The sequence below is a fragment of the Tachyglossus aculeatus genome, chromosome 21 (assembly GCF_015852505.1).
Source record: "Tachyglossus aculeatus isolate mTacAcu1 chromosome 21, mTacAcu1.pri, whole genome shotgun sequence".
Taxonomy (NCBI): domain Eukaryota; kingdom Metazoa; phylum Chordata; class Mammalia; order Monotremata; family Tachyglossidae; genus Tachyglossus; species Tachyglossus aculeatus.
This window is the reverse complement of record NC_052086.1, coordinates 60,123,509-60,137,776: the sequence shown is the minus strand read 5'-3', so window position 1 is coordinate 60,137,776 and position 14,268 is coordinate 60,123,509. Positions and strand designations below refer to the sequence as shown.

The 14,268-nt window shown below is 45.1% G+C and overlaps 1 protein-coding gene across 1 annotated transcript in view; it reads left to right on the top strand.

The window, feature by feature from the left end:
* The first annotated feature begins 238 nt into the window (after positions 1 to 238).
* AMZ1 (archaelysin family metallopeptidase 1) overlaps positions 239 to 14,268 on the top strand; it is a 29,877-nt gene continuing 15,847 nt past the window's right edge. Inside the window, 1 exon segment of the mRNA XM_038763192.1 lies at positions 239 to 319. The gene's annotated coding sequence lies outside the window, so the exon portion shown is untranslated.

The window sequence follows — 14,268 nt, the reverse complement described above, 5'->3', positions numbered from 1 at the left end:
GGAGAGGAGAGACCAGGAGGGGGAAGATTTGGCTTCCCAAATGTGGACAGGAGGGAAGGGAGAAGTGGGAAGAGAGGGAGGGAGGGCAGAAAAGGACAAAATAATAATGATGGATGTGTTTGGAGAAGCAGAGATTCCGAGCCCCAGGAGGAGAAAAGCAGGCAAGGGAGAGAAAGAGTTGAGCCTGGGGTGGGTGGGTGGGTTGACTCTAGAAGAAGAGGACCCCTTTGCTTCAAAGGGAAAGGAAATCACTGAAGTTTCGACCTGCCAGATGTGCAGAAACTCCGCACTGGGGACCACGCAGAGCCAGGAATAAATGGTGAGGGGCTGGGGGGAGGGAGATGTAGAAAAACAACCTTGCCAGCATCTTGCCCAGAGGAGGCATCCTGGGGGGAGCTGGTCTTTCTTTCCTTAACGGGGCTGGCACCTGGAGCTAGGCGAGTTGGGTGAAGTCTGGAAGGGATGCGATTTGGAGTAGGGATGCAGCTGGAGGAGTTTTTTGTGTTTTTTTTTTTTCCTGGGGATTGGAGCTGCCAACGCTTCCCCTGGAAGAGGCTAGGCCAGGGGGAAACTGATCCCTTTGTGACTCGGATTTGCTCGTCTGGGGGTGGGGGCGTCCTGCTAGGAGATGCCACACTTTTAGGGGGCGATGCCCTTTGCGAAACCGGCTGAGCCGTTGTAGCTAACTGCTGCATCTTCAGACTGGACTCTTATACACACTGAATTATAAAAAGGGGGTGGGGCAGCCAATTCCAGGATCCGGGCAAAGTCGGGACCCCCGCTTACTTGGGAGCACACCCCTGGATGGAGGGAGTCTCAGAAAACGAAAAAACCCTTTACACAAGTCCCTAGATGAAAATGAAATACTCCGGGTAGGAGGGAAGTGGGATTTCTGAAACAAGCTGGCCGGGAATGGGAGGATTTTGGTGCAGTGCCGTTGTAGCAGAGCACCTCGAATGAAAAGGCTGGGGTTGGTGGGGGAAACCTTGAGCAGGGAGAATTCAAAAGGATGTAGCCTCTGAAGGGGGAGGCTTGTTTTGTCTAGTGATCTCTCTCGGTCCCTGGATTTTTACTGTGGCAGAGGTGTGCCGAGAGAGGGCCCGCCTTCAACTTTAAGGGCCAGGGAATAAAAAGCGCAGCCTCCAACAGAAAAAGGGGAAAGCCCTGTGAAACTATGTAGAATAATGGGTGTAGGGAAGACATAAGGAAGAATCTCCTTCATGGTGTGGGTGGTTGAGGGAAGAGGAGGAATCTCCTTCTCCGGAGGTCATTAAAATGGGATAAACTACCATCTGTTTGAGATGGTTTAGGTGTAGCCCTGAATAAGAGGAAAGCCGCTGTAATTATGTAGAGTAAGGGGTTTAGGGGAGACATAAGGAAGAATCTCTTTCCTGGTGTGGGTGGCTGAGGGGAGAGGAGGAATCTCCTTCTCTGGAGGTCATTAAAATGGGATAAACCATCATCTGCTTGAGATGGTTTAGGTGTGGCCCTGATTGGAGGCGTTGGGAGGGGCCTTGGGGGAGAGACTGGATGATTTATCGCTCTAGTTCTCTTCGGTCCTAGGGATTACGGGTTGTCAAAGCCAGAAGCACATTTTAAATTCGGTTGGTTTTGAAGGTTAGGTGCCCAGAGGATGCCTATAAAGAAAAAATCATTAAAATAAATGAGCGGTAGATTCGTTTAAATTAAAAATCAAACTTTTGGAATGATCTAAGACAACCAGATGTACAGCGGGTGTATTCCCTTCCTTTGGTTGTAATAACACTGCAGAATTTAGAACGAGGTGACCAGTTTCTCTGGAATGAAAAGGGCAGGAGGGGAACAGAAGCATGATGTGGTGGGATGGGGAGTGTGTGTGTGTGTGTGTGGCGGGGGGGGAAATGTGCTCTGGAAGAATGAAGGGTGGATAGAGATAGGGGAAGTTCATTCATTCATTCATTCATTCATTTATTCAATCGTATTTATTGAGCACTTACTGTGTGCAGAGCACTGTACTAAGCGCTTGGGAAGTACAAGTTGGCAACATATAGCAACGGTCCCTGCCCAACAGTGGGCTCACAGTCTAGAAGGGGGAGACAGAACAAAACAAGAGAGAAGAGGAGACAGAAAGAAGAGGCATCATTCACTCATTCAGTCAGTCAGTCATATTTATTGAGTGCTTACTGTGTGCAAAGCACTGGTACTAAACACTTGGGAGAGTACAATATAACTATAAACGGACACATTCCCTGTCCACAACAAGCTCACAGTCCAGAGGGGGAGACAGACATAAATAAAAATAAATACTTTAATAAATAAAAGATATACAAGTGCTGTGTAGCTGGGAGGGGGGAATGAATGAAGAGGGCAAGTCAGAGCAAAGCAGAAGGGAGTGGAAGAAGAGGAAAGGATGGCTTAGTCAGGGAAGGCTTTTTGGAGGAGATGTGCCTTCATTAAGGATTTGAAGGGAGGGAGAGCAATTGTCTGTCTGAAACGAGGAGGGAGAGCATTCCAGGCCAGAGTCAGGATGTGGGCGAGAAGCCACGGTGAGACAGACAAGATTGAGGTATAGTTCAGAAGGTTAGTGTTAGAGGAGCAAAGTGTGCAGGCTGGGTTGAGGTAGGAGAGTAGCAAGGTGAGGTAGGAGGGGGCAAGGTGATTATTGAGTATTTTAAAGCCCGTGGTGAGGAGTTTTGGTTTGAAGCGGAGGTAGATGCCACTAGAGTTTCTTGAGGAACTCATCAGAGAGAGAAAGGAGAAAGGCAGAAAGAGGAAGAGAAGAGGCGAGAGGTGAGGACCGAGGGTGACTCACCCGGTCATCATCCTGCTTTTCGGCTGCCACGGCTCAGATCCAGCTATAGATGGTAAGCAAGAAAGGCTACTGCCTCGGAACTCATCCTTTAAGGGGTGGGGAGGAGTGGCAGAAAATTGGAAAACTTTTCAACTGTGGAGTCCTTAAGTTTGAAATGGTGCCTGTAAAAAAGGAGGGCTCTGGGAGGGGAACACAATGGCTCTGGACCCAGGGCAGGTGGCCAGTGGTTTCCTCAGAGAAACCCTCTAGACTCAGCTGGACTTCTGTATGCTACCATTACATACACTGTGTGCCCCCATGTAACACCCAGAACATCAGGGGAAGCAGCATGGTCTAGTGGATAGAACTCAAGCCTGGGAGTCAGAAGGAACCGAGTTCAAATCCCAGCTCAACCGTTGCCTGCTGTGTGACCTTGGACAAGTCACTTCACTTCTCTGTGCCTCAATTGCCTCATCTGTAAAACGGGAATTAAGACTGAACCCCCCTGTGGGACAGGGACTGTGTCCAACTTGATTATCTTGTACCTACCCCAGTGCTTGACACATAGTAAGTGCTTAACAAATACCATAATAATAATTATTATTATTGTGTGTGTCTTGGGGGTCTGGTATCCAAAATCAAGAGTCGAGACTGCTACCTAAAGAGGAGGCTGCAGTTTTACTTTTCTGCTTCAGGGTGGCCAAGTGTCTGAAGCCCGTCCCACACTGGCCCTGCCTGCCACAGATCCCACCACTGTCCCTGCCACTTGGTTTGGTGACCATCAGTGACCATCACCCACTGCTAGCATAACTGGATCTTCCTAGCAACCGTAGCTGCCTGAACCCACCACACCGGGCCCTTTCCAGGCAGTTCCTGGGAGTGTCCAATGCAGCTGGTTGATGGGTTTCTAATTGCACGGGAACACCCAGGAATATCTGGAACCAGGGCCCAGTTCAGCTGCAGGGTGTTGTGTTGTTTCTCCTTCATTTCTTCTCTCCTCTGCTGCTACGCCCCCTCCATTGCTCCCATGACTACTGGGTCCCTGCCCACAATTGTGGCTGAAAGAAGAACCATATGTCTCCCCCTCCCCATCAGTCAACTGGATGGAGGGACTGAACCTCAAATAGCAAGACTTTCCAGCCTGCAACAGGATGTCTGATCACCTTAACTGAGTCCAAAGCACCATGGATTCCAGGCTCTCTAATAATAATAATAATGCATTTGTTATGTGCCAAGCACTAAGTACTGGGTAAATACAAGGGAATAAGAATAAGAATGGCATTTATTAAGTGCTTACTATGTGCAAAGCACTGTTCTAAGCGCTGGGGAGGTTACAAGGTGATCAGGTTGTCCCACACGGGGCTCACAGTCTTCATCCCCATTTTACAGTTGAGGTAACTGAGGCCCAGAGAAGTTAAGTGACTTGCCCAAGGTAACACAGCTGACAATTGGCAGAGCGGGGATTTGAACCCATGACCTCTGACTCCAAAGCCCGGGCTCTTTCCACTGGGGCTCACGGTCTTAATTTCTCGGTGCTTCATTTACCTCATCTGTAAAATGGGGACTAAGTGGCCTGCCCAAGGTCACACAGCAGACAAGTGGCGGAGCCGGGATTAGAACCCACGTCCCCGACTCCCATATAATAATAATAATGATGGTATTTGTTAAGCACTTACTACGTGCAAAGCACTGTTCTAAGCGCTGGGGAGATACAAGGTGATCAGGTTGTCCCACGTGGGGCTCACAGTCTTAATCCCCATTTTACAGATGAGGGAACTGAGGCACAGAGAAGTTAAGTGACTTGCCCAAAGTCACACAGCTGACAATTGGCGGAGCTGGGATTTGAACCCACGACCTCTGACTCCAAAGCCCGTGCTCTTTTCACTGAGCCACACTGCTTCTCGCTTCTCTCTTGAAATGAATGGGATTCTGCTGTTACATGAGTGACTCTGGGAAGCCGATGGCCACTCCTTTCTTTTCTATCAATCAATCGTATTTTTTGAGAGTTTACTGTGTGCACAGCATCATACTAAGTGTTTGGGAGAATGCAGTGTAACAGAGTTGGTAGACGTGATCCCTGTTCACAAAGAACATGCAGTCCAGAGGGGAAGGCTACTCTCCTACTACAACCCAGCCTGCACACTTGGTTCCTCGAATGTTAACCGTCTCACTCTATCTCTATCTATTTCTTTTACTTGTACATATCCATTCTATTTATTTTATTTTGTTAGTATGTTTGGTTTTGTCTCCCCCTTTTAGACTGTGAGCCCACTGTTGGGTAGGGACTGTCTCTATATGTTGCCAATTTGTACTTCCCAAGCGCTTAGTACAGTGCTCTGCACACAGTAAGCGCTCAATAAATACAATCGATGATGATGATGATGATCTCGATCTCGCCTATCTCGCACCAACCTCTCCCCCTCATCCTGCCTCTGTTTTGGAACACCCTCCCTCCTCATATCTGACAGACAATGACTCTCCCCCCTTCAAAGCCTTACTGAAGGCACATCTCCTCCGAGAAGCCTTTCCTGATTAAGCCCTCCTTCCCTCTTCTGATTAAGCCCACTCCCTTCTGTGAGCCCACTGTTGGGTAGGGACTGTCTCTATATGTTGCCAATTTGTACTTCCCAAGCGCTTAGTACAGTGCTCTGCACACAGTAAGCGCTCAATAAATACGATTGATGATGATGATGATGATGATGATGATGATCTCGATCTCGCCTATCTCGCACCGACCTCTCCCCCTCGTCCTACCTCTGTTTTGGAACACCCTCCCTCCTCATATCCGACAGACAATGACTCTCCCCCCTTCAAAGCCTTACTGAAGGCACATCTCCTCCGAGAAGCCTTTCCTGATTAAGCCCTCCTTCCCTCTTCTGATTAAGCCCACTCCCTTCTGTGAGCCCACTGTTGGGTAGGGACTGTCTCTATGTGTTGCCAATTTGTACTTCCCAAGCGCTTAGTACAGTGCTCTGCACATAGTAAGCGCTCAATAGATACGATTGATGATGATGATGATCACCCTGACTTGCTCCTTTTATCCATCCCCCCGCAGTCTCTCTGTAATGTATTTGTTTATATTAATGTCTGTCTTCCCTTCTAGACCATAAACTCATTATGGGCAAGGAATATGTCTGTTTATTGATATACTGTACTCTCCCAAGCATTTAATACAGTGTTCTGCACATAGTAAAGTGCTTAATAAAGACGACTGACTGACGGACATTGATGTTAATAAATTACAGGTCATAATAATGGTATTTGCTAAGCACTTACTATATGCCAAGCACTATTCTAAGTGCTGGGAGAGATACAAGGTAATCAGATTGTCCCACACAGGGCTCATAATCTTAATCTCCATTTTACAGATGAGGTAACTGAGGCATGGAGAAGTTAAGCCACTTGCACAAAGTCACACAGCTGACAAGTGGTGGAGCCAGGATTAGAACCCACAACCTCTACTAAGCCATGCTGTTTCCCTTAATATACACGTACATTACATGCTTGTACATATGTACATATGTACATGTACTTGTACATACTGATATGTACATAAGTGCTGTGGGGCAAATAAAGGGTGTAATCCAATTGCAAGGGCCATGCAGAAGGGAGAGGGAGGAGAGGAAATGAGGCTGAGTGGGGAAGGTCTCTTGGAGGAGATGTGATTTTAAGAAGGCTTTGAAGGTGAGGAGAGTGATGGTCTCCCAGACTGAGCCCCCTTTTTCCTCTCCCCTTCCCCATCCACCCCCGCCCTACTTCCTTCCCCTCCCCACAGCACTTGTATATATGTTTGCACAGATTTATTACTCTATTTATGCTACATGTACATATTTACTATTCTATTTTGTCAATGATGTGCATCTAGCTTTACTTCTATTTATTCTGATGACTTGACACCTGACCACATGTTTTGTTTCGTTGTCTGTCTCCCCCTTCTAGACTGTGAGCCTGTTGTTGGGTAGGGACCGTCTCTATATGTTGCCAACTTGTACTTCCCAAGCACTTAGTACAGTGCTCTGCAATCAGTAAGCGCTCAATAAATACGATTGAATGAATGAATGAATAATATGAAGGGGGAGGGAGTCCCAGCCAGAGGCAGGATTGAGTGCTGAGGATATAGGGGTATTCATTCATTCAATCAGTCGTATTTATTGAGCACTTACTGGGTGCAGAGCACTGTACTAAGCTCTTGGAAAGTACAATTCAGCAACAAAGAGAGATAATCCCTGCCCACAATGGGTTCACAGTTTAGAAGGGGGGAAGCAGACGTCAAAACAAGTAATCAGGCATTAATAGCATCAATATAAATACATAGAATTATAGATATATATACACACCAGAAGAAATAACCAGGCTATAATATAACTAGAATTATAGCTATGTACATAGATACACAACAGCTGTGGAGTGGGGAGCGGGGCTAAAGTTAAGGGAGGTACAGTTACAGGTCATCCTACCGCCCTCTCTCTAAGCAGGAATTTTCAGAGAAATGTTGCCACTGTTTAGGTTCCTGAAAGCACTTTGAGATCCCTTCACTGCACCTGCACAAATATTTCCATGGTTTATTAAGAATACATTTCAAAAATGAAACAGATTGTGGCCTCTTTATCGGAAGGCTAAGGCATCTGGCCCATCAGATGGAGAAGAGCAAAGTGCTTCTAGCTATGGAGATTTAGTGACCTGGCCTTGACTACTTGCCAGCGATACATTAACTTTATTGGGAGTTGCTGTTCCCTTGCTCAGTTCATACTTCACTGAGGATCTGGAGAAACTGAAGGGAATAAGGACATGTATCCCCAAGTCTCTGTAGAAATGGGAAGGGATGGAGAAGATCTCCCAGCACAGTGGTAAGGATTGATTGATTGATTGATAGGGACCGTCTCTATATGTTGCCCCCCGCCCCTGACCTCCTTCTCTTCCCCACAGCACCTGTATATGTGTTTTTTAGACTGTGAGCCCACTGTTTGGTAGGGACTGTCTCTATATGTTGCCAACTTGTACTTTCCAAGCGCTTAGTACAGTGCTCTGCACACAGTAAGCGCTCAATAAATACGATTGATTGATTGATTGATTAACACAACTAGTGATACCTCCCAAGATGTCACCCCCACAGCCAAAAGAGGGGCGACAAGGAAGAAAAGTTCTGCAAGTTCATTCATTCAATCATATTTATTGAGCACTTACTGTGTGCAGAGCATTTATTTATTTATTTATTTATTTATTTATTTATTTATTTTACTTGTACATATCTATTCTATTTATTTTATTTTGTTAGTATGTTTGGTTTTGTTCTCTGTCTCCCCCTTTTAGACTGTGAGCCCACTGTTGGGTAGGGACCGTCTCTATATGTTGCCAACTTGTACTTCCCAAGCGCTTAGTACAGTGCTCTGCCCACAGTAAGCGCTCAATAAATACAATTGATTGATTGATTGATTGCAGAGCACTGTGCCAAATGCTTGGGAAAGTACAATGTAACAATAAACAGACACATTCCCTGCCCACAGCGAGCTTACATTCTCACCCCCTCAACACTCCCATTCACCAATTTTCCCATACAAGTGACCCTGGCTGATTTTAAGAAGATGGCTAGAGCAATCATACCCTTCCTCCTGTTTGGAACTCCCTCAATCCATCCATCCATCCATCAATTAATTGCATTTATTGAGGGCTTACTGTGTGCAGACCACTGTACTAAGCGCTTGGGAGAGTGCAGTATAACAGAGTTGGTAGACCCATTCCCTGCCCACAATGAGCTTATCCTCCCCTTTCACATTCATTCATTCATTCAAGCGTATTTATTGAGCGCTTACTGTGTGCAGAGCGCTGTACTAAGTGCTTGGGAAGTACAAGTTGGCAACATATAGAGACGGTCCCTACCCAACCGTGGGCTTACAGTCTAGAAGGGGGAGACAGACAACAAAACAAAACATATTAACAAAATAAAATAAATATGTACAAATAAAATAGAGTAATAAATATGTACAAACATATATACGTATATACACGTGCTGTGCGGAGGGGAAGGAGGTAAGGCGGGGGGATGGGGAGGGTGAAGAAGGGGACTCAGTCTAGGAAGGAAGGGGCTCAGTCACATCCTACAGCCCCCTGTTCTCCCCATCTTCAAAGCTGTACTAAAGTCGCATCTCCTCTGGGAAGCCCTCCCTGACTAATCCCTCATCTCCCCACCCTATTTTCCCTCCTTGTTGTGTCACTTATGTACTTCGTCCTGCCCACTAAGTACTTAGGTACTCACTCCACTCCTACCCACAGCACTGGTACTCTGGTCGCTTTCCCTATCTGTAACTTAGTTTATTGATTGCTTCCCCTGCTAGATTGTAAACTCCTTGAGGGCAGGGTTCATGTCTATTTACTCTACTGAACCCTCCCAAGAGCTTAGTACAGCACTCTGCAGTCAGTAGGTACTCAATCAATATTCTCGATTGATTGATTTACCCAAACCTAACTGCTCTTTGTAAATTGGCTCCGAGGGTTCACGATGGACCCTGCCGTGACCATCAGTTTCCTCTCCCCAAAGAAAACTGTCTTCTGAGAGAGGGGCTTTCTGAAAGGAACATGGAGAAGCCCTGGTCTATGGGGAATTGGCCTAAAAAACAAATGATGAAACATAAACATACACTTTGGCAAGGGCTTAAACCAACAGATGTAAATGACATGAGAGTATTAGAAAGGGTCGTTTCTACCGACCCATATGTAATAAGAGAGGAAATTTTAAACTTCTGGCAAAACAACAAATCATCAAAAACATAGATCTGCAGAGGGGAGCTACATGTTGGAAATCCCGGTGTTCCAGTTTTTCTTTCCAATACAAACACCATTCTTTCACAGCCATTTCCAAGACAAATAGGCTGGCACGGAGAAGAGACAGCAGGTAAATTGTCCTAGCACTAACTGCACTCGCACAAATACGGACCCCAAGGGACCCCTGTAGTCCCAGAATGCTGTCTGCCGATAACAGACTTTATATTTCGACCAAATCCAGCATCTGCTACAGGCTGAAAAACAGTTTTCCGGAGAAATGACCCAGCAAGACGGAAGAACCGGAGAGTGACCGAGGAGAAAGGGTGAGGGGCCGGGGGTGGGAAAGATTCATCGCAGGGACATAGCTTCCTTCGAAGGAGTCGTCATTGAGATGGATTCCCAATTCGCTCTCTCCCAGCAGTGGCATTAACCCCCGGCAGATGCACTGGCCCTTTGCCTATTTAGCCCAGAATCAGACCTGGGGAGGGAATGGCTAGCTAGGGGGGAATAGCTTGATTGCTTGGGTTGCCTGTGACACATGCCTGCATGGCCTGTGTGCACGTGTGCACATGCACGCACACACACACACTTTCCACGCGGAGCTCTGTCAAAAAAATTTCTTCACAACATGTCAAGAAAGAAATGGAAACAATTGCCTCTAGCTTTAGATTCTCTTTAAAAAAACAACAGAGTCACCCGAAAGCCAGGGGAGCCCACATCCCTTTAAAATCCCAGGAGCGAGCCAGCGACTTGCGTGACATTTCCCCATAATGACCTGATGCTTCTTCCGACAAAGCCTCTGGGTGTTTCATTTGGATCAACAGAATAGGGTTTTTTAATTTTTTTTAAAATTTTTTGTTTAACCCTGGGACTCGATCATCAGAGCAGAGGATTTAGATGAGCAGATTCACCCATTTTTTTTTACTGAGCTTGAACATTTCTAATTGTCATTTGGGAATCTCACACTCTGAAGACTAACATGCATTTTGATGCCAAAAGAGGCCAAAAAGAATCTAAAAAGAACAACCATAATTTCATTCTAGGATGTAGTGTACTCTCCCAAGCACTTAGTACAGTGCTCTGCACATAGTAAGTGCTCAATAAACAATAGTGATTAATTGATTGAGAAGAAAAATTAATCCGGGAAGGCTTCCTAGAGGAGGTGGGATTTCAGAAAAGCTCTGAAGATGGGGAGAACTGTGGTGTGGCGGATTTGAAGGGGAAAGATCAGCACATTTGACCATGATTATTCTAATGAAAAATGAAAAATACTTACTCTATCACCACATCACTTATGTAAAGACCAAAAGACATGTTGGAGATGTGTCCAGTGGCCCGGAGGTTTTGATCAGCTATGGGTGCCACAGTGGTTAAGTTTCATTGTTATCCTTTGTTTGGAAATCTATTCCAGTGCCAGAGGCAAGAGAGGTGGTCAGGCTCAAATGTTTCCCAACAAATCTGCTTCATATCCTGTTTATTATCCAGTGAATAACTGTGGTCTTGTCATCCCAAAGTCTGGTTATCCTAAGGAATAATGTTGTCATGACTAGGAGACTCAGTGACGGCAAGCTAGTACTTAGAATAATTTATACGTAACAGTTACCTAGAGAATAATTTATACAGAGTTAAAATGCAAAGAAAATCATTTAAGTAAACTGTCAATTGTAAAGAGAATATCCAGTCAAGTCCCATAAGATGGAATTTTAATTGCAGATTTCAGGGACTACTCTAGCAGAAATCAGGTGAGCAGTGTTCACCAATCAGTCAATCAATTGTATTTATTAAGCACTTATTGTGGCAAGAGCACTCTACTAAGCATTTGGAAAAGTACAACAGGGTTGGTGGATGCGATCCCTGCCCACAAGAAGCTCACTGTCTATAGATGTTAAAATGAAGTACAGAGAGGAAATAATAGAGCATAAGGAGATTTACATAAGTGATGTGGTGATGGGATAAGTATTATTCATTTTTCATTAGAATAATCATGGTCAAATGTGCTGATCTTTCCCCTTCAAATCCGCCACACCACAGTTCTCCCTGTCTTCAGAGCTTTTATGAAATCCCACCTCCTCTAGGAAGCCTTCCCTGATTAATTTTTCTTCTCAATCAATTAATCACTATTGTTTATTGAGCACTTACTATGTGCAGAGCACAGTACTAAGTGCTTGGGAGAGCACACTACATCCTAGAATGAAATTCTGCTCGTGGCATATCAGTAGTTTTATAGCTATTATAGGAGATAAGAAGCCTCATATTTGGGTAGGTCAGTCAAACTTGGTGAGAGTCAAAGGAGTCCTAGAAAAAAGCTCGTAGAGCTGACTTTTGGTTCAAAGATGGTATGCCCACAGGGAGGTTACATCCATGAGTGCAAATGCTTCTGCAGAAGAATCTTTGTGCGTTTTTTCAGGCCTCCTGTCTTTCTGGTGAGCAGCGCTCTATCACTGGTGTATTAGGAGGAGGAAAGTGTGTCCCACAGCCAGCGGGACATGCATGTCAGTAGCTTTTTCAGAAGCAGCGGTGGCTTTGCGCTGAGCCATCCACACTCTCTAGCCCAGTCCCTCCTGTGCCCAGAAGCAGGCATTGATTGCAAGATGGTTGGTCCCAGAAGAGAATACCTCTAAGACTGTAATGGCAGCAGACACCACCGTGGACTCACCCATTTGGTGCCATTGTAGAGTAGACCTAGAAGAACATGCTTAAAGGAAACTCCTTCTTGGCAGAAAGCATGCTCATGGACCATGTCTTGTTCTAGTCTCTCCCATTTCTGACTCTTTGCTCACAACCTCTCTTCTGCCTGGAACTCTCTCCCACCTTCCAGCTGGCAGAGCACAGCTCTCCCCATCTTCAAAGCCCTTCTGAAGTCAAGGAGCCCTAGGAATGTGTCTGTTATACCGTTATATTGTACTCTCCCAAGCGCTTAATATAGTGCTGTGCACACAGTAAATACAACTGACTGACTGATTGATTAATCCGTCATCTCCCTACCCTATGTCCCGACTAACTGCCACTTCAGCCTTCCAATTCCACCCAGGCATTTGGGCTTTCACTCCCCTTCCCTTCACCCCTAGCACTTATGTACATACTTTTATGCTCTATTTGGTTCCTCTTACCTGTAATTTATTGTAGTGTCTGTATTCCTCACTAGTTTGTAAACTACTTGAGGGCAAGGATCGTGTCTACTAAATGTACTGTACTCTCACAAGGCATTAGCAAAGTGCTCTGCATACAGCAGGCGTTGAGTAAATACTATTTGTCTCTAAAAGCCCTCCCCTCAACTACAAATAGGGATTTTGTGGGACAAATGTCCTGGGCCTCTGGGATCTAAGGACTAATCAATCGATCAATCAATGGTATTTATTGAGCACTTACTCTCTGCAGAGCACTGTACTAAGTGCTTGGGAGAGTATGGTATAACAGAATTACCAGACATGATCCGTGCCCATAACGAGTTTACAGTCTAATCTAAACCAGCTTTGGATGCATATCACTAACACACCCAATTATTCTTCAATTCAGATAATTAGGGATTACTGTGTGGCTAAGATTACTCCTGTCCTCTTGACAAGTCACTTGGTTCTCTGGAGTTCCACTTTTTAATCTGTAAAATCAGTAGCAAAGATCTAAGAATTTGTACTAAGATCTTCCATTCTTAAAATAAGAAGTTCTTGACTCAGATTTTGTCTTCCATGTTCTTCATTTTTAATTTTTTCTCCATCTCTCAGTTTCTTCCTCATCCTCTCCCTCTTTCCAACATTTTTGTCCTTTTTGAAAATTATTATTATTATATTTGCTAAGGGCTTTCTATGTGTCAAGCACTGTTCTACGCACTTGGGTAGATACAAGTTAATCACGTTGGACACAGTCTCTGTCCCACGTGGGGCTCAGAGTCTAAGTAAGAGGGGGAACAGTTATTTAATCTACATTTCACAGTTGAGGAAACTGAGGCCCAGAGAAATTAACTTGCTCAAGGTCATATGTACTGGAGCTGGGATTAGTACAGCGCTTAGTACAGTGCTCTGCACACAGTAAGCGCTCAATAAATACGATTAAATGAATTAGAACCCAGGTCCTCTGACTCCTAGACCCAAGCTCTTTCCACTAGGCCATGCTGCTTTTCAAGCTTCTCACTGTTTCTTCCTATCTTCCCCATTTCTCTTCTAAAACAATTAAAGCCCACAAATAATAATAATAATGATAAAAACGATAATTGTAGCATGTGTTAAGCACTTACTATGTGCCAAGTATTGCACTAAGCACTGGGGTAGATACAAGATAATCAGGTCAGGCACAGTAGTTGTCCCAAATGGGACTCACAGCCTAAGGGGGAAGGAGAAAAGATATTTAACCTTATCTCACAAATGAGGAAACTGAGGCACAGAAAAGTTATGTGACTTGCCTAAGGCCACACAGCAGACAAGTACTGAGCCGGGGTTAGAACTCAGGTCCCCTAATTCATGGGCCTGTCCTCTTTCCACTAGACTCTGGTGTTTCTCAATAGATCACTGTCATTAGAAATAGACTATTTACAGTCTCGTTTCCCTTTTTCAGTAATTTTCCTCTTCTGTTTAGAACACAGGCATCCCAGGCTCCTTTCCTGAATTGGAGGCATACTTTTAAATGTTCCGCAAATTCTCCACCATTCTTCCATTCTGCTCCACCCTATGGCTCCACTCCTAGTCTAATGTATTTCCACAGAGCTGACAACATGCCCCGTTTTCTTCCTTGGATCATCCTATTTA